This window comes from Vombatus ursinus, unplaced genomic scaffold (genome assembly GCF_900497805.2).
Source record: "Vombatus ursinus unplaced genomic scaffold, bare-nosed wombat genome assembly UNPS02014812.1, whole genome shotgun sequence".
Classification (NCBI taxonomy): Eukaryota; Metazoa; Chordata; class Mammalia; order Diprotodontia; family Vombatidae; genus Vombatus; species Vombatus ursinus.
Window position 1 is genome coordinate 60,850,015 of NW_020954590.1, and position 21,821 is coordinate 60,871,835.

General features: G+C 35.1%; 1 pseudogene; it reads right to left on the reverse strand.

Annotated features, from left to right (window-relative positions):
* Positions 1-13,792: 13,792 nt before the first annotated feature.
* Positions 13,793-14,517, reverse strand: LOC114053867 (annotated as a pseudogene).
* Positions 14,518-21,821: the final 7,304 nt, after the last annotated feature.

Genomic DNA, 21,821 nt, shown 5'->3' on the forward strand with positions numbered 1-21,821 from the left:
CAATCAGTCTTCACCTGGAGCTCTAAGAAGCTGTAGCATGTGCAGAGGCCACACCAACTTAGCAGATGGGATAAACCAGGTTGAGTGTAACCAATGAGGCCATAAAACCTTATAGTGAATTGGGCTGGGGAAGGGATATGTGTCAAACCCAAGCATGTGAAACCTTCCCCCAGTGAATGGACAGATGAAAAGAATTTGTTCCAACAGCCATGAAGGTGACTGAAACAGGCACTGTGGAGCATTTAGAGCTTGGTCAGACACTGATGATCTCAAGATCATCCAATGCATTCTGGGCCATTGACAGTTGTCCTGACTTTTGTCTTGCCACTGTGTTTCAATGATTCTGGAAAAGAGAGTGAGGCTGACAACTTTGTGCAGCTCTGCCACACTTAAATCCAATTCACAAGCATGTCAATACATTACCTTTGATGTCATTGGTCCCTAGAAGGACCAGAAAACTGAAGCACAAATAATATATCTTATTAAAAAAAGAACAATGCATCCATCCTATAAGTCTAACTGAGATAGACTAACTTCTCTGATGTTTGGGTTTTGTTAAAATCTTCCCTTTGCTAACATCTTCATGCTATACATTGTTGCAGCATGAGGATTACCCCAGGTTCTCAAAGTCTCAGTGTTGCACAAGTCCTGGTAGGCACTACCAAACATGAAAGCTTTTGAGAGTAGACCTATTAATGGGGATCTTGTCTTTTAAACAATGATAACCTAGCTAAGTCTGGAGAAGCAAACTACTATTTTTCCTTAAGATGATGAATTTTAAAGGCCCAGAAATCTGTAAGGACTCTTTCTTAAAATGTAAAATAGTTGAGTTCTACATATGTCTACATTAATTGACTCCATTCACTCTCATTCTATTAACTTTTTAAGCTTTTTCAGTCTGGCTTCAAATATCACCATTCAACAGGAACTGTCCTCTCCAAAGGAGCCAATGATCTAATTTTATATGCATCACTTAATTGCAAAAACTGATAGCCTTTTATAAGCTGTCATCCTCCTTGATCTCCCTGCTGCATTTGATAGTGTTGACCACTCTTTTCTCTTGGATACTTTCTCCTCTCTGGGTTTTCATGAAATTGTTCTCTCTTAATAATCATCCCTTGTGTCTGAGCACTCTTTTTCAGTATCTCCTATTGGTTCTTTATCCATCGCATGCCCCATGTAGCAATGTTTCCCATGGCTTTGCCATGGGCCTTCTTCAATTCTTTCTTTGCCATCTCTACTTTAGTAATCTCATCCTCACCCATGGGTTCAATATCATCTCTATGCAAATGTCTACCAGATATGTATGTCCAGATCCAGGCTTTCTTATAAATTCTAATTCTGCATCTTCAATTGCCTATTCAATATTTCAAACTGGATATCCTGAGGTCTTCTCAAAATAAGCATGTGAAAAAATTATATCATTCTGTTTCCCCCAGAGATACCCCTTTTTATGAACTACTCTCTTTCTCTCAAGAAATTCATTGTCTTTCCAGTCACCAAATTTTTCAACATCAATATTATCTTTGCTTCTTCATTCTTCTCACCCCATGTATCTGATCAGTTACTAAATCTTGTGGCCTATAATTCCATATCATCTCTCATATCTGCTCTTCATGACATAAAGCTACTACTATAATTCTGTCTCTTACCATTTTATTACTTTTCACCTGGTCTGTTGCAAAATTCTCCTAATTTGTTTCCATCTCAAATCTTTTCACTATCCAATTCATTCTGCTCATATCAGCTGAAGTGATTTTCAAAGAATGCAGATATGATTATGTCATTCTTCTATTCAATTAACTCTAGACTCTCTCTTTACCCAAAGATCAAATGTAAATTCTTCTGTTTGACTTTTAAAAGACATCCATAACTCTATCCAAACTTCCTGGTTTTTTTTTTCTCCTCCAATTATTCTAGGATTCAACCAAATGAGTATTTGCACTGTTTCTCAAACACGATAATCTGCCTTTGGTCTTTACACATTTGCATTTTTTCCCAAACTAGAAATGCATTCATCCACCACCACCACATTTTAGAATCCCTTCTGTCATTTTAAACTCTACTCAGCTTTGTCTGCTTCCACTATATATTAATAGCACTACCCCAAATTAATTTGTATTCATTTTGCAAATATTTTATATATGGTTGGCAGAATGATTATGTGAATAGAGATATTACATTGAATCTAGGAAACCTTGGGTTCATATTTTTCCTCTGATATATACTGGCTATGTGGTCTTGGGCAAGTCAATAACATTTTAGGACTCCAGGAAACTTTCTAAGTTATAAATAATAAAGGACACACCTGCATTTATGGGGGAGGGGTTCCCACTTGGGATTTCCAAATAAAAGGGAAATCACAAATCCATGCCCTTATTTTCCATTACTCCTTAGCTTCCTTCTCCCTCTGCCCCTTTGGGTCCTTTTATGCTATTGGTGAGTTCTTCCCAGAACCTCAATTTTTAAAAAGGTCCTAGGTCAGTCACCCATGATTCTCCATCCCACCTTCCCTGGACTTCAACACAAAGCTTTCTGGTCGGTACCTTATTCCTCTGATCTCCATTTTTCAGGTTCCTTTGTTAATTTATGTTGTTTTCTCTTAGAATTTGGGCTCCTTAGAGTAGGAACTGTCTTTTATGGTTTATATTTGTGCCAAAAGTGCTTAGCAGAGTGTCTGTCACCTAATAAGCGCTTAATGATGATTGACAAACATGCATTTAAGTCATATTTAATTACTTAAGGTTGTCTCAAGAATAAGAATTTAAACTTCTTGAGAATAGTGGCTGTTCATCACATTTGTCTTTGAATACCAAGAATCTAGCACACAAAAGATGATTATTAAATAATTATTGATAATTTTTTTCTTTCTCCCAGATTGTCCTTCACTTAAATACATTTGTATTCCAAATTTTGATTTGTTCCTTGTCTTATTTTGAGACATTATCCAACATGGATTCATTATTTTATATTCTGGTAATTATTGCTGCTGTACAAAATAATTTCTTTTTATTTCTTCTAATCCTTCTAACTTCTCTGCAGATTCTGATTTCTCCCTAGAACCTTTCTGGAACATCTTGCTGCAGTTCCATGCTCTTTTGCAAATCTTTAAGGTTCTACGTTACATCAAATGATGATCCAATTTCCATTGTAAAGCAGATAATTCCTCCTTTTGTCATTGCTTGTTTCATTATTATTATTAATATTGTTTTGACTTGAGAAAATGGCTATTTCCCTATCTTGTTGATAAGTGGCCCAGAAGCCTCTGATTGATCATAGAAAAGGAGAAAAAAACAGATCATGAAATCACAGATATATTGAAGTATAAGCTACAACTCTCACTATTTTCAATATCTTTGACTTTTTTTAAGAAAAATGCTTTGATTCTACATCAGAACATGTGACTAATATACTCATCTGTTTAGCAATTTTTTAATTATTGGTATTATTTCCAAAAGTTTATAATTCAGTGATTAAGTATTTAACTGTCTGTGATGTACTGTATTAGCTATGTTAGACATTGTTAGGTATGCAGACATAAAAATGGGACAATGCCTGCTTCTAGGGAGCTTAGTTTATATCAGGGAAATATGCCAACTATCCATACAAGCACAATACAATTTACTGAATTAAGGGAGCAAAGAAAAGATGAAAGTATTCTAGGCATATTTAAAGAGAGAAGGATTCTTAAAATTGAAGAGATTAAGGTAGGCTTCACAGAAGAGATGGTACCTAAGTTTAGCATTAAAGGAAGAGAAGGAGTTTGATAAGTAAAGATGACAACTTATAGGGGGTAATATCTAGCACCTACAGAGCACTTTAAAGTTTCTTAAGCAACTTACACATTAAGTCACTTTTTCAGTCATGCCTGACTTTTTGTGACCCCAATTTGTTTTGGTTTTTTTTGGCAAAGATACTGAAATGTGTATACTTTCATACAATGCATATGTAGTCTATGTGTTTAGTCATTGTCAGTCATATCCAACTCTTTGTGACCCCATTTTGGGGTTTTCTTGGCAAAGATACTGGAGTGGTTTGTCATTTCCTTCTCTAGCACATTTTACAGATGCAGAAACTGAGGCAAACAGGGTTAAGTGACTTGACCAGGGCCATACAGTGAGCAAGTGTCTGAGGCCAAATTGGAAGTCAGGAAGAGTTTTCCTGACTCCGGGCCCAGAATTCTATTCATAGCACCACTTAGCTGCCACAGAATGACTCATTTAATCATCAAAACAACCCTGTGAAGTAGATACTATGATTATCTCCATTTTTCAAATAACAAAATTGAGGCTAAAAGATCTAAAGTGATTTTGCCCAATTTTAGTTGAATCTCTAGGATTCCCTAAGTAAACATCATATTATTTGCAAAAAGTGATTTTTATTTCTTCTTTGCCTATTTTTATATTCTCAGTTTATTTTTTGTCTTACTGCTACAGATAGAATTCCCAATATTATGTTATATAATAAAGATGATAATGAGCATTCTTGTCCTAATTTTATTTTAAAGGCCTCCAATTCTTATGATGTTGGCTTTTGGATTTCATTAAAAATGATTATTTAGTATAAGAATATCACTATAATCTTTAATATAATAATATAATGCTATATTATTAATTATATTATATACTACAGTAAGGAATGTTCCATTTGTATTTATGATTTCAAGTAGTTTTAATAGAAGTAACATCTTTGCACCATCTTTTAATATAATCATGGATTTTACTATGTTAAGAACAAGATGTATTACAATATAGTATTCACTATGTGGAAGCAACCTTGAATTTCTGGTATAAATACAAACTTCTTGTACTGTAAATCTTTCTGATATGGTGTTGTAAACATTTGTTAATATTTTATTTAATAATTTTGTGTGAATTTCCATTTGCTAATATTTATCTCCAGTTTTCTTTCTCTGCATTTTATTTTTCTGGGTTAATTATCAAGACATTATTTGAACAATTGGAAGCATGCATTCTTTTCGTATTACTGTAAACATTACATTTTGTTCTAGAATTAATTGGTTGGGTGTTTGGTAGAATGAACTTTTAAGTGCATCTTCCCAGAGTTTTTCTTTTGTTATTGTTTCTTTTGAGAGTCCATTTATGGTATGATCTTTTGTTTTTATCACATACTGAGTTATTAAATTGTCTTTTGTTCTTCTGAAGATTTACACTGGGGTCCTGTTGGAGTCAGTCAGAACTCCCTGAAAGTGGTCACTGTGGCTGGGCTTTGTTTCAGCAAAGGCTAGTTGTTGGACAGTGGGATGGATTGAGGGGTGCTGGGTCCAAGCCAGGAATGCTGTGCTGGATTTGCCTAAAGCTTTTGGAGATGCCTAAGATTTGTCCTCTGCACTCTAACCTCAATCTAACCCTACTCAGGTGAAGTGAATCGTATTTGTTTTTTACATAGTGCATTGTTAAGCCCTGATGATTACACATTTACAAAGGAAATAGACTCATCTATGTTTTAGTACAACATCAGCATAAATCCCCTAGTTGGCTTGATTGACCCAACTTTTTGAGAAAAAAATTTAGAATCATATGAGAAGTTATGAAACCACACATAATCATTGACATAGATTCCTCTAATGGACATATACACACAAGAAAGTTGATCACAATCAGAATGGTCCCATATGTTATGCAGTATTGACGGTAGCACTTTTGGGTAGGAAGAAAAGTTAGATATAAATGTGTTTGTTAATTGAAGGATTTTACTTTTCAAATGCAAAGAAATATTGTTCCATCAATGATGACTATGAAGAATTTGGAGAAATGTGGAAAGACATAGATAAACTGATATAGAGAAAATATGGCAGAACCAGAAGAACACTGCACACAATAACTACAATAAAGTAAATGATGCCAATCTAGGGAAACAACAAAGTCTGGATCAGGTGTAGTAGTTAATATTCATTACTGATGTCTGATATCAAAGCACATTTTCTTGCTCTTTTGAGCAATGATGATCAATGATTACATAATATTCAATCGGTCTTGCTCACTTCATTGAATCATTTTGTTTACATACACGTTTGTTTGTATGTGTGTGTGTGTGTGTGTGTGTGTATGATATTTGGAGGAACACCCTGAACCATACACCTTTTATCTGAGGAAGATTATTGAAGAATCATTGCAGTATGAAATATGCCAATTAATTTAAAAATAGTTGCAAAATAAATGAGAGATAAATTAGAAATTCAAGTGAACAAAAATTCTTGAAATTATAATTTTAAGGTAGGTAAGATCAATAAATTTTTATGTATGAAAGCCAGTGGACAAGGAAAGGCAAACACTGGTAGGAGTGGGAAGAATTGACAGCACGTCTCCATGGGACAATTGATTCCTTTTTGTTTTTATTTCCTGCCAAAATAAGAGTAAAATAGTGGTAAGATTAAGTAAGAGTTGTATGTGAGCTAAGACAAATGCATATATTGCTGTCTTTTTTTGTGTGTTGTATACAGTACTTTCATAATTAATAAAATGATGAGTAAAGATCACTCTCAAGGAAAAGGTATGTGCCAAGCAAGTCTAGTGAGAGACATGACTAGGACAAAGGCTCCAAAGGGGGTGGTGGGAGAAGTTGGATGAAACAATACACTACTAGTTCAAAAACTCTTAGTCATTGGTGAGTTACCCAGGAAAATATATGAATATAAAGAACTGAGTAAATAAATTGCCCATGTTAGTGTATTTTTGTATTATATTTGTTTTCTCTTATTAATGAGATATCTTTATAAATCCTCCATCAATAGATATTTTGCCTCCTCAGTACCCTTGTCTGCCTCTGTTCCTTTGATTGGAAGGTACAATAAATAACTCTCCTCAAGGTTCCTGTTTTAGGAGGGCTCAGAAGAAGAGAAAATTCTTAATTTCCCACCCACCGTACTGCTTATATTCAATTTCACCATCATCATGACCTTGTGCCAGACTCCTTCTCTCCCCACTTGAGATTGTTTAGCTTAATTTTTTTTTTATTTTGTGTTCTCCTATTAGATTGTAAGCTCCTTGAAAACAGTGGCTGTCTTTTTTTTTAAATTTGTATACTCAGCACTTAGCACAGTGCCATGCCATGCCTGTAGTAGCCACTTATTAAATAGGTATTGTATTGTATATTCCTTTTATGGATCTGCCACCTACCTTTCCACAACTTTGAGCTCTAAGTAATCTTATGTTCTGCCTCCCCCAACTCCAAAGGCCTTTTCTTCCCTTTTATCCAGAAGATTCAGAAAACTGATATTCAGATGTGACTTCCCAGTACTAATTTAACTGCACAGTTGAGGTAATTCTAAGATAAAAAAGTATAGTGCCTTTCCCTTCACTCCTCACCAATCACATTCCCAGGCACAATGCAAATTTGATGTATGCTAATTTCTCAATTTCTCATTGAGATTCTGAATTTCTCACATAATTTACTGGAGCTCCAAGATACGAACACTCCTAGAAATAAATATTACATCAATAACTAAGCCTCTTTTTCTTTCTTCTTTCACTTGCCTCATTTCTTGCCTCTCCCTTCTACCTCTTACTTTTCCCTTTTCTCACTTCACTTCCATATTTGTATTCACTTTCTCATACCTATCTCCATATATATATATATATATATATATATATATATGTATTTTTTTCCCCTGCCTTGTCTAACAATACTATTTAAATAGGCTTGCAAATTGCTGGCAGCCCATGGATCCTGAGATGCACAATTGTTCATCCTTTGCAAGGATCTGCAATATCTGACGATTGTTACAAATGCATATGATGAATTGTCACCCTGACACACAGAAAATTGTCCTCTTTAAGTCTCCCATGAGATGGCCAATACATAATAATGTATACATTGTTGTTTGTCTTTTTTTTTTCCTTAAAGAGGACCAATGACATCACAGCATAATTAGTGTTTTGGCTTGTGCATTAATTGGATTTAAGTGAGGCAGAGTGCTCTAAGCACTTCACAGCACCTGTTTCAGCTGCCTTCAAGACCGCTGGAACAAATTGTTCTCTTACATCCATTCTGCTAGGGGAAGTCTTCATATACTTGGGGTAGAGACCTCCCTTCAACTTACTAAGAAGTTTGAGGCCTGTCAGTTACTCTCACCCTCATTTGGTCTATCTACTAACATGATTTTTCCAGGGTGTGACCACTGCTCTTACTACAGCTCCTTGGAGATGTAGGTGAAAATTGAGTGGCAAGTAGACACCAAAGGTGGATAAGCAGCTCTGAAAAAGGCTCAGCAAACCATCACACCTGTGGTCCTAGTCCTGCTTGAACATCACATACATCCCTGTGTATGTTGTCATTGCAAGGAAAGACTTACTGTCCCTTGAAAAAAAAACATTGCTAAAGAATCATTTTCTGAACATTTTCACTTAGGTGAATATCATTTCAGGTAATCAGAGAAGAAATAAAACATATCCTATTGTTACTATGGTATTTTAACTGTTGTGCCAAGTCTATATGTTAGTGACAACATTTTTTTTTATTGGGATGAAGAATGCTCCATCACAATCTTTTGTCAGGCCACAAATAACAAGTAATTGTAGTTTCTAACTGCTCAGAGTCTTCAGTATGGCTCTAATTACATTTTTCTTCTAAATTTAGGCATTCTTAAAGCATGAGGAGATTATGTCCAGATGTGTAAGATTATCCCAGGGTAACCATTATCATTGACCCTTCTCCTGAGAGGAAAGAGTAAAGTTAAATGTTATTATGTACAGAAGAGTCTGGGGCAAACTTAGTCCATGCCTTATGTGAGGACCTCTTAACCTGGGGTCTGTGAACTTGTGTGTGTGAGTTTTTTTAAATTATGATAACTGTATTTTAATATATTTTCTTTGAAATCATATGTATTTTATTTTACGATTTTAAAAACATAATTCTGAAGAGTGCATATGTTCATCAGACTGCAAAAGGGGTCTGTGACACACGAAATCATCAAGAACCCCTGCTCTATGCACTTATATGAGGATAGGTATGGCCAAGCCTTTGCATTTGTTTAGAGCGTAATTTCCTAAGGTGCAGACTCAGTGTCTGTCCAACCTGCTGTGTGTCTAGAATGTCATGAACCCCTGGTAAGTAAATGCTATTTGATAGCAACAATTCCTGTAGGAAGATTATGTCCACGGATGTCATTACAATTGAATTACAGCTTGTGAATTATTAAATGTCTTTGTCAAAAAAGTACAAAATGGATATAGAGATGAAATACCTGTTATACTTGCAAGGAAAGTATAAAGGGAAATAAAATAGCTAGTTTGCTAGAAATTTAGTCCTGAATGATATTATGATCAGTCGAGTGATAAATCTCACTTTCAATCGGTTGGCCCAACATTGTCCTTTCTTCTAAGGAAAGAAAAGCGTTTTACCTCCTGGGCATCTGAGGATTCAGCAGCTCTAAAAAGAACTCAACTGCATCCTTACTACCCAATTTCAAAATCACAATTCCCTAGAAATTTTATGAGCATCACCAGTTGAGAAAAGCTTCAGCCAGAAGGAATTTTCTGACCTTCAAATGACAATTTTCATTGTGGCCATTTTACAAGGAGAAAGACAGGAAAGAAGATCAACCAGCTATTATCTGTACCAGGTCAAACAAGAAGTCATTCAAATCATAAACATATTCCAACTTGGTGTGCAGCTTCATAATCTAAATCAAAGGGAAGGTTAAATTACCTAGATAACCAGATAAAAATAACCCTATACTGAAAACTATTTTTGGGGGGGTTAGGCAATGGGGTTAAGTGACTTGCCCAGGGTCCCTTGTATTATGTGTCTCAGGCCAGATTAGAACTCAGATCCTCCTGACTTCAGGCCTGGTGTTCTATCCACTGCACCACCTACCTGCCCCTTGAAAACTATTTTTAAGGTGTGTGTATGTGTTAGCAGATCCTCTCCATTTTGACTGTTTTCCAGAGTCTTTCACTCCCTTTGGAGTCCCTTCTTCTCTTTGAAGAAAGCCTATCAGAGGCCTCAAGGCCACAGGTTCCCCGCTCTTGGCCTACATCTTATTGTTTACTGAGAAGTCAGAAGCAAGGTCAAAAGCTTTCCTCTCTGAAACTCGTGCCGGCTCCAACACTCGTGGAGACGCGAAACATTGAATATTCTTGTTCTCTATCAGATAATCTTATATAAATGTGAGGGTATGAGCTACAGATTACATTTTTGATCTAATTTTCTGTAGGTGGTTTCTCTATTAAACAATCATGTGAAACATTTTTTTTTGTCATTGGGCATACTTCTTTGTCATTTACATGCTCCTGTTTATTCATTTATCCAACATATATTCCTATTATAAGCACCGCTCATTCACTGTTTATTCATTTAACAAGCATTTATTTAGTACTTTCTATGTTAAAAGCAATGCTAATAAGATCAGATAATGACTTTTGAGTCAGTCTCTCTATTCTCTGACACCTCCCTTACATGTAGTTTTTTTGAGGCAATTGAGTTTATGTGACCTGTCCAGGGTCACATAGCTAGTCAGTACTTGAGGTTGGATTTAAACTCAGATCCTCCTGACTCCAGAGTTGTTGCTCTTGCCAATGTGCCACCTAGCTGACCTTCCTTAGATGTATTCTTGAAGGAAAGTCGAAGAAGATCTCAAAATGATGATAATCTGTTTAGTTTCATAATTCTTGTTAATTAATTGTTGGGTTATACACAATAATAAGCATACATATTTAACTGTATGAAGCTATATTAAAGTTGACTATTTTATGACAATTAAATTCATGTAGTCAGCTGAAGTTGAAAGATTGATCACATTATCTTCATCTAGGAAGAAATTAGAAGAAAAAAGCATCCCTTTGACTGATCCAAGAAAAGACATTAACACTTTATCATCAATTTCAGAGAATAAGGATCTTAGAGGTTGGAATGGGTGTCACATGCACTTAAGAAGAAATCACTGCACTTAACAAAAAAAAAAAAAAACCTTCCTTAGCCACAAATAATATATATCTATTCATCTAAAAAATGCTATGTCAGCAGTATTTTCTGAATTACAAAGTGAAAACTTTGTGTCCTTCCCTGGGGATCCCTGATTGTCAGAGACAATAAGAAAACACTTAGGAGAGCTTTATTATAGAACCAAATCTCAGTTTCCTTGATAGTCTCTTTGAAGTTATTGATGTTTGAGAGTCACTGTCCCTACCAAGAATTATCTAATGGGTGACATCTTTTAACTCCAATTTCAGTTTTAACCACGATATAATTTAATATTCACTAGGAAAGGAACTTTCTAAACACTCCCAATAGTCTTTTTGGATATGAAACATACATTTATGGGGTTTGATATCTATAGGAGAAGCTCAGAATGGAATGGAGATTAAAGCAATGTTGTTGTTTAACAGACACAAGACAGTTCAACTGGTCAAATCAAAATAGTAGGCAGGTTCTATAAAATAAAAAAGCATAGACAGAAATGGCCTTCTTAATGTAGTTTTCATTTTTAAAGGGAAATAAAGCAAAAAATATGAAAAAGCAGCATGTAAAAAATACTGGTCCTACAGAAATGAAGATATATGATGAAGTGTATGCTAAATGGTTGAAGTGAGTGGGCGTGAAATGGGAGAGGGAAATCTATTGCTAGATGACACAGTAAATAGAGTGTTAAGTCTGAAGTCATGAAAACCTAACTTCAAATCCAGCCTCAGATACTCACTGTATGAAAATGTGGAAGTGAGTTAACCTTTGACTCACTCAGTTTCTTCGGAAAATGAGCATTATGATAACTCCTTCCTCCCAGAGTTGTTATGAGGATCAAATGAGACAATATTTGTACAGCACATAGTAGGCAACATATGTGTGTATACACCCATATATTAGTTATTATTGCTGCCAAATATTTCATTATCTCATAGACATGTTCATTGTGTCACTTTATCTTTGGTTTGGTTGAACTGTCTTTATTAGATACAATGGAGGGCTCTAATTTGGGGTGGAGGGAGATACCTGGAAATAGCTGTGGTAAAAATAATTAATATTTTAACTTAAAAATTAAAGTCCATCTTAAAAATGTCATGTAATATGTAGATCCATGTGTATTAAACTTTTCCCAAGAAGAATATAATATTCCCTCTCCTCTCTACTATTAGACATTCTCAAAGCAAGTTAACTCTTCAAAGAAAGTGAGCTTGTCCTGCCCTAAATTGCCTCTTGCCCCATTGAATCATTAATGGAATTCGCAGATAGTTTGTATACTTGAGTTACATCCTTGCACTAAAGGAAATGCACTATACTTGGTGCATTTTTAGCATTATTGCACTTTGTAAAAGCCAAGGTTTCCTAGGAGTTCATTAGTCAGGCTATTTTTACCTGACATGGCCCTTTAAACTTAAATACTACTGGTAGAAGAGTAAAGACAAAAAGGCACAAAGAAAATGAAGGAAAAATTAATTCTGCAAAGTGCCTTTTGAGGCCAGGAAAAAGTTGTTAATCAGTAAAATATATAAAATGTAAGATAACCCTTAAATGATAGCATTTTAATGTCACAAAAACAGCTTTAAAGGAACTCAAAAGGAAGAAAATGCAAGAACTAAAAATGTCCAAACCACTACCTTATTAAACTATATGTATAAAGCCCTTCCTCTCTTAGGAGATATTAGCCAGCCAAGGTCAACTTTTTGTAGAACTCCAAGTATATTATTAACTCTAGAAATACTGGATGACTAACTCAGTAGGTGCTGATTTCAGAGGAGAATTAATATTTCCTTCACATCTTCATAGTGAATGCTAAGGAGGCTGAAAAATTGATGGTTTTTAAATACAAACATGGGAAACAAGAGAAACATAGACAGGTACAGACATCTGAGCAATTTGATGATGGTGAAGTACATGAAAAGAAAACTATAGAATTCCACCATCTTCAAGCATCCAGGGCATAAGTATTTGTTTTTGTTTAGTTTTAAAGAGAGAAAAAAGAAAGGATAGTAGAAAATAATAAGAATATAAGCAGAACTGCTATTTTTTTATAATTGAGGCACAATAAGAGATGATTACAAAAGTATGCAGGTTGAATTTTCATTCTAACTAAATCTTTTGTTGTTTCTCAAGAGTCATTTTCAATTCATTGAAGATTACTAAGCTTCATGTCTCAGTCAGATAATAACATGGGCAGAACAGTCTTTGTATTTAGGAGTTTGAGATCATCAAAAGATATTTTATTTCAGTTTTCTTGAGATAATCCAACCTGCTGTTCTCCTATTCATTTTAACACCCAACCCATCTATTCTGTGTCCCAGAGTGGTAGAGAAACTCTATAAGTTGTCCAGATAACTGTTTTTCATAATCAAGGCAATAGATATACTTTGTAATTTTTTTATGTGTGTATGATTAACCCAAACTCTTTTAATGGGTTATGGAACTTTTAAGACATTCTGCAATATTCCAAGTATTGATAAAGATAAGAAAATGTCATTTTGAAAACAAGAACATCTGGAAGATCTCATTTTTCAACTTGAACTATGTGCTGAAACTAGACTATCACAATGATAAATTAGTTCAGTGAGTTTGTCTCCCTATTTTTGACCTTGTTAGATGTATAAAATTAGCACATGAATGAGTAAGATTCTGTTACTCTGTTATTCAAGGAATCTTGATTCTTGTATGGATTGGAGACCAAAGCTCAGCAAGTCCAGATAAGAATTTATCATCTTCTCTCCCATCCCCAAAACTTACACCTTTTTTAAAAGAAAATTACCTATTTATTTTGAGCTTACCAATAATGAGTAACAGTGGTGATAATGGACATCCTTGTTAGTGTTATGTTTGTAAGTGAACAGAAGGTGAAAAGCCTTCATTGAAATTTGTTATTTCCTTCTCCTATGCATTTCATGATGAGAACTTCCAAAGAATTCTTTAATTTTGTCTTTCTCTGTATCAGCTCATGAAGTTCACTAAAGCAGCCAGGTCAATTAGACTTTTAATTTCTAACTGGTCACCTGAATTTTCACTTTTTCTTTTAGCTTTTTCCCCTCACTCACAGGTAGGGGGAATAGAAGTCTTTTATGGGCCCACTGAATCTTCATGTTTTCCTTCAACTTTTATTACTTTCAAATCCTGCTGTTTTTATACTCTCGTTGGGTTTGACAGAATTGTGGGTATCCTTCATTACTCTTTCAATGAGGATGACAGTGTATGAACTTAGTTTTAGAATTTAAACATTTATCTGCTACAATTATTGCAACATTCCTAAAAATCTGCTCGAGCTGTGTGTGTGTCATTCCTTATGTGATACTTATATTTTTCCTTTTGTTAAAATCTGCTTAGATTTCAGTCTGAACATTGTTTCAAAAAGCACTGATAACATCCTCCTTTTTATCAACTTTGTCTTTAGAGACATTTACAAACACAGAATGGGTCTGTAAAATTTCATCAAGGCTTTTTTTTTCTTTTGCATGCCACTGAACCAGTCTATGACCTTCTTGTAGTTAGGCAACTGAAAATACTTCTTTGTGAGCTTCATGCACACCATTGCCACCTTCCTCAGGTGGATCAGGTGGTGGATGTGAAAAGTGACATCACAGCAGCTGCTCCCCAAGACCTGTGCAAGTGGCTGGGCCTGCTAACCACTAAGATCCTTGAGGTTGGTGGTACAGACTTTTCTTGGAAGGCTCAAAGACTAGGCTGTAGCTCCCCCAACAACCTCTACTAGGCTCTCTAAATGGGTAGATCATTATATATTTAAATATAAGTAATTTAAATTTTAAGGTCCTGATCGTATTCTTCATAGAATTTTTCTACCTTTCCATCCTCTGCAACAAATGCTTTATAATCTTCATATTCATGGTGTTTTTTGAGGAAATATTGTTAGGAAAGTTACAGTAAAACATTAACAAAGAGATCACAAAATGATGGTTCTTTCCATTACACACATCAAAAAAAAATCTGCCATTTCTTTTCTAAAATTTATTATTTTAAAGCCATTCATAACTTGATATCTTAATATCTTTTCAATCTAGCTTGCACCTTACTTTACATATTCTACAATTCAGTAACACTGGCTACCTTGTTGTTCTTTACAAAGGATACTGCACCTCCAGCATTTCTAATGGCTTTCCTTCATGCTTGTAGTGTGCTTCCTCATCTCTGCCTCCTGCCCACCTTCTGCAAGAAGCCTTTGCTAGTCTTACTTGAAGGTGTGCCTTTCCTCTAGGTTAATCTCCAATTTATACTGTATGTACCTTGTTTGTACTGTATGTATCTTGTAATTTCATGTTGACTCCTCCATTAGACTGTGAGCTTCTTGAGAGTAGGGAATGTTTGCCTTGTTTGTATTCTCATTCTTAACACAGTGTCTGGTACATAGAAAGTCCTTAGTAAATGTTTGTTGGCTGGACTTCCTTATTTCTCCAAGGAAATCTATTTTTTTTGCACTTTTTCTTTCTTCTAGTTGCATTTATAGTGAGAACATCAACATTGACATATTTTAGTTTCTCTAGCAGTATATTTACTTGCTTATTTTAGGACAGGAAACTTACTTTTAGAATACCAAGAGCCAAGTTAAAGTTCATAGATGCTCTAAAAACCGATTCTTAGTGCCCTCTGACCAAATTCCCACCATTCATATACAATGAATATGGAGGCTATAATGTATATGTATATGTATATGTATATGCATGTACATCTATAGATCTCTTTCTCATTCTCTTCCTTCATATTGTATATATATATATTTGTGTGTGTGTGTATGAGTGTCTGTGTGTATACACACACACACTTAGGCTCACATATATGTATACACATACCAACATTCACACAATTACAAATATACATGTACACATGCATAAATATGTATTCCACATTTCTGTATACATGTGTGAATGTGTGTATGTGCATATAGGTATGCATATAGAGAGACATATATAGATACAGATATAGATAAAGATATAGATATATATGCATATACAGTCATCCCTCCACACTCATGAGTTTCACAATGAGAGTTTTGGTTATTTGTAGGTTGGCCATAAATAATTAAGAGAGAATTTTTGGAGACTTGTAGTACACTGTGGAAATTCAAAGACAATGCACACATGTAAAGAAAACAAAAAAGTAAGTCATAAATGCATAAATATTGCATATTATTCATCTACTTTATTATTTAAAACCACAAGTAAACATATATAAATTTATCAAAAACAGTTAAATTTTGCTAAAAGTTTTAGTTAACTAAAGAAATATGGGCTACACACTCTTTTTGGGAACATGTTCCTTTTGTCTCTTTACTATCCAGACTTAGTTGCATGATTTCCTCTTGCAGTGATGTTTGTATCTTGTGCTTTTCATAGAAGGAAATCAGTGAAGTGGTTGCTACAGCTACACCAGCATCTGTGAAAACTCTATATAGTGTGTGAGATACTAATCTCTCTCATGTGGAAAATGTGACCTTTTTATGGGTGCAGTGTGTTGTTTTGCTTGTTTTGTGTGTTAAATACATATAATCAGAATAATTAAAAACAAAAGTTTGCAGTGGGGTCTTGAGTTATTTGAGTTTTTTTTCCACATTTGTGGAGGTATTGTGCCTTTACATCCCCATATATCAAGGGATAACTATATATCTATAGGTCAATATATCTATATCTATATTTATACCTATGTCTGTATCTATCTATCTATCTATCTATATATCTATCTATATATCTATATATCTATCTATCTATCTAGTAGGAGAATGAGGAATCAGATGGTGACCTGGGTAACTGGGTTGATGGTAGTGTCTTCAACAGTAGTAGGGAAATTCAAAAGAGGAGAGGCTTAGGAAGAAAGATATTAATTTGAGATGTCCCTGGAATAGTTAGTTCAAAAGATCCAATAGGGAGTTGGTCATGTGGGATTGGAGCTCAGGAGAAACACTAGGGAAGGATATATAGATCTCTTTATTTTTTGCAAAGAGAGTTACCCATGGAAGGTGATGAGATCATGAACTGAATAAATTTATAGAGGAAAGAGTAATGGTTCAATGACAGAGCCTTGGAGGTCACCCAGAATTAGGTGAAAAGGATAAAGAATGTCTTTCTTCTTTCTCAATATCAAGGTTGAGAATCAGAAAAGGTCATTGGATTTTGCAATTCAGAGCGAGCTGGTAACTCTAGAGAGAACAGTATAAAGTCAAATTCCCCACGGGCTGTACTCTTCTGGAGTTTTCCATCATGCCCCTTCTGTCACCCCACCTCTCTTTTCAACTCCTGTATGCTCTTGTTTTCCATACAGAATGTAAACTACTCAAAGACAGAGATTATTGGTATTTCTAATCTCAGCACTTAGCACAGTGCCTGGAACATATTAAATACTTAATAAATGTTTGTCAACTAACAGATTAACTAAAAAATGGAGTCAGAAGCCAGACTACAGAGGGTTTACAATAGAGATAGAAGAGAGGAAATGGAGGCACTCTGTCTGTATGCCTTTTTCAACTTTAATAGAGAAGGAAAGGTGAGATAACTTGAAAGCTAGTGAGTATATTTGGATTAAATGATTTTTTTAAAGAATAGACAGATATGAGTATGTTTGTTGGCATAAGGAAAAGAGCTAATAGGCAGGAAGGGCCTGATGAGTTGAGAGAGAGTGAAGAGGATGTCTGGGTCAATCTACTGGAAAAGACAGGAGGACATATGATCAAGTATACCCATACAATGGGTTAGGCTTGGGAAGGAGAATAACTACCTCTTTATCAAGTTTGACACCTCAAGCAAATTTACTCAATGAGGAAGAGATATAAGTAGATTATACACACACACACACACACACACACACACGTACACACATATATGTATATATGTGTATATATACATATCAGACATAAGAGATATGAGGATATATATGTAACAGATATAACAGATATAAGGAGATATATGTATATAAAATATAACGACACCTGTCACTGCTTAAGGTAGAATGGGCCTAGACAGAATTTGTGAGGTTTATTGAGGATCTAGGAATTTAGGAAAGGAGTCAAGTGGGAAAAGGTTGTGGAATAGCTCCTGAACTTATTGGGGAGGGAGGAGATTTTCTATTTGTGTGTGTGTGTGTGTGTGTGTGTGTGTGTATGAATAAAATTTTGGATGAAGAGTGACACAATTGAAAGGTATCTAAATCTGGAGGCAGAAATCCAGGTTTTGCCACCTTCTACCTTTATGACCTTAGGAAAATTACTCTATAATACTAAACAATCAAGTGAAAAGATGAAACTGGAGAACAAAGGTAATAATTTTGGTTGAGTAGTTTTATTCTTTTTTTCTTCCACACAACAAAAAAGCAGTTTTCAGAAAGTGAAATAGAATCTTTGAATTTCCGATTTGGAAGCTATCATTCCAGGATTATACGGTATATAGGCAGATAAATGACACAGTAAGTAGAATATTGGACTTGAAATCAGGAAAATCTAATATCCTGCCTCACACACTTACTAGAGAGCTGCATGACATTGTAAAAGTCACCTACCCTCTCTCAGACCCATTTTTCTTATCTGTAAAATGATGATAACACTCTATCTCAAAGGGTTGTTATGAGAATCAAATGAGATTACATATGGAAAGCACTTTGCAAAGGTTACAGTGCTATATAAATGCTAGCTTATAACAGCAACCACTGCCACAATAATGCTGATGATGATAATGGCAATGATGGTGATAATGATAATGATAATAATATAACAGAAAGAATGATGAATTTGGAGTTCAAGCACCTAAATTCAAAGCCTGTTTCTCCCCTATTATCTTTGTGATGTTGGGAAAGTCACAGTCTCTCTCTGCCTCAATTTTTTCACCTTCAAAACAATGGTATTAGACTAGATGGAGTCTTTGAAGTTTGCAGAGCACTTTACACACCTCTCCTGATCCTCAGGACAATCTGACGAGACGTGTGTTATTCTTATACTGATCTTATATAAAAGGAAAATGAGACTCAGAAAACATTAGGGACTTGCTGGTCAGATAGATCCTAAATGCCAAAGGCAGGACACAAGTCCAAATATCCCATGACTCTAAATACCACATACTTACCCCCAAAAGTAGCAGGAATAACAAGGAAGAAGCATCAATAACAGGAATTTCAATATGAGCAAGCATATGTGAGAGGTATGGGAGGTTGAAGACAGAGAAGGCCATTTCACATTATCAAATCTCCCAAGCAGGAGAAGTTCTGAATTTTAAGACCTTCTTCACTATCACCAAATCACTCTGATAGTTTCAGTTGGGTGAAAGGTTCATTTCAATTACACAGGGGCACCTAAAGGACATTTTTGGCTCCCAGAAAGACATGTAATGAAATACTAAACTGGACTACTTTCTGCATGATGTTACCCACAGTAAAGCAATAAGATGGATAGGTAACATTATCACTTCTGTATATTGTCATTCAGCTGGAAGCATCTCAAATAATAAATGTAGAAGAAGAATGATTAATATGAATAAAATAGAAAACCCTTCCCTCCCCTTTCCCTTTGTTAGCTGTAATTTTCCCCTGAAGAACACACCACTTCTCTGAAAACAGTTGTTGTGAGCCCAGCAGGTAAGCTATACATAAGAGAGGAGACAGACACCTGCAAAGTTATTTGTGTTAAAATAATAATAAACAATAGTATAAATAATTATGTCAATGAAAATTTATATGCCATCTTCCACCTGGAAAGATGCCAAGCTACTTAAAGCACATTCTAGATGGGATCACTTTATCCCTGCCTGAAATAGTGCAGCTTCATGGGCAGGATGTCCCTGCCATGGGAGAGCATCAATAAGACAATGTGATACAATAAGCATCCCTTCTAATTGAAACTAGAGGGTGTTTTAGTTAGGAATAATATAATATTTCTACTGGGAAGTTGCCTAAGCCAGAAGAGGAAAACCATAAATTATTGCTTATTCATGATAGATCCTTAACTGAAAGGCATTTTTTTTTATTTTTACCTGCTTAACAATTTTTAAAAATCCCACCTGTAAGTGAAATATTTTGAGAGTAACAGTGACTCATTCAGGGCACATAACCAACATTTAGTACCTTCAAGTGGCAACTTTCTAAAAAAGTGTCCCAGTACCTCAAATTTTTATAATGTTTGCGAAGTTTAAAGTTTTCAAAGTAACTTATAAGCATTATATCTTTTGATACTTTTATAACAACTCTCTAAGGCAGGAACCAGACAGAGGTGCTTTCACCACTATTTTAGAGATAATTCAACAAGCATTTTTAGGTGCTTACCACATGGCAGGCACTGTGCTAAGCATGTGGATACAAAGAAAGGGGAAAACCAACAAACAAATAGCCCCTACTATCATGGAGCTTATAGTCACCAAAGGATACCATATATGAATATTAACACATTTTCACACATGTAAACTATCTACAAAAATATATAAAGAAGAAAAATTTCTGAGTAGATTCTGAGGGAAGGTATTAAGATTAAGTAGGACTAGGAAAGTCTTCTAACAGATGGTAGGGTTTTAGCTGACAAGCTAAAGAAATCAGGGATGGCAAGAGGTGGAGATGATGAAGCAGAATATTCCATGCTGGCGAAAATGCTCAGAGGTGGGAGTTGTAGAGTGTAAAGATGTAGTGTGTAAAGGAGGTGTAATGTGTACAAGGCAGCAAAGAAGCCATTGGATTACAGTGGACATGGAGGGGAATAAGGTGGAAGAAGATTTGGAAAATAGGATGGACCAAAGTTATGAATGACTTCAAAAACCAACCAGAGGATTATATGTTTGATCTTACAAGTAATAGGGAGTAACTCGAGTTTACTGAAAATTTATTGAAAATGAGGAAAATGAGTCTCAGAGAAGTTAATGACTTGTCCATATTCACACAGTGAATTTGAATCTCACATTTCCTAACATTCAGACTCAGAATTCTGGTTATGAAACCATACCACTCCACAACACATTACCTCTCCCAAATGCCACTGGAAGAATTTGAAACACAAGTTGCCTTTGCATGTGGGATGCTTTGCTCAGTAACTTATGAAGCAAATGTCACTGCATCTCACGTGCTTCAAAATTAAAATGAATAGGGAAATCAGCAAAATGAAATGGCAATAGCTCAAATAATCCAAACTAAAAGATGTATTTTTATTTAATTATCTTATTTTTTAACAAAAGTAATCTATTGACCTAGACTTTCTGCAAAGTTCTTTAGAATTATAGGAAAGTCTTGGCCAAATTAATTAAAGTAATAGTCCTGCTTTCCAAGGCAACAAAATTTTTGTAGGGTTTTTTCTCCTTTATCTGAGTAGAAAGGTACCTCTTTTGTTTTCCTTTTTAGCAGTCACTTCACTTTTTTCAGAGAGCACCACTGGTGTCCTACTTTGAAGAACTAGATTTTCATGTTTATACTTAATTTCCAGGCAATATGTTTAAAAGTTAAAAAAAAACCATGATTCTAGACTAAATTAGCAGTTGAGAGTGATCTCATACTCTCAGACAGACTCAAAGGCACAAAAAGATCTTTTTAATATCATTCCTCAAATTGTAGCATGCAGGTGTCTGACTACTCTGCTTTCATAGAGAGCTTATAATGCTTGATGTTTAATTATCATGCTGCCTAATTGGTTTGTAGCTTCACTCTTCTATGGCAAGTTCTTTGTGAAAATTTTATATGCAAGGAAAATAAGAATATAGGCAATCTGTTTTGTGAAAATGAATACCCTTGAGAGTAGTGGATAATTCATATTATGGTCATCCTACTCCCTAATTAGTATAGTGCAAGCTCACTTGACCTTTCATCATATAAGTACCATATCCCTGACATCCCGATGTCCTAAAGGCACTTCTACAGGAAGACACCTTCTTCCATTCTCCAAGGAGCAGTAGAGGACCATTGGTCTCTTGTTTTAA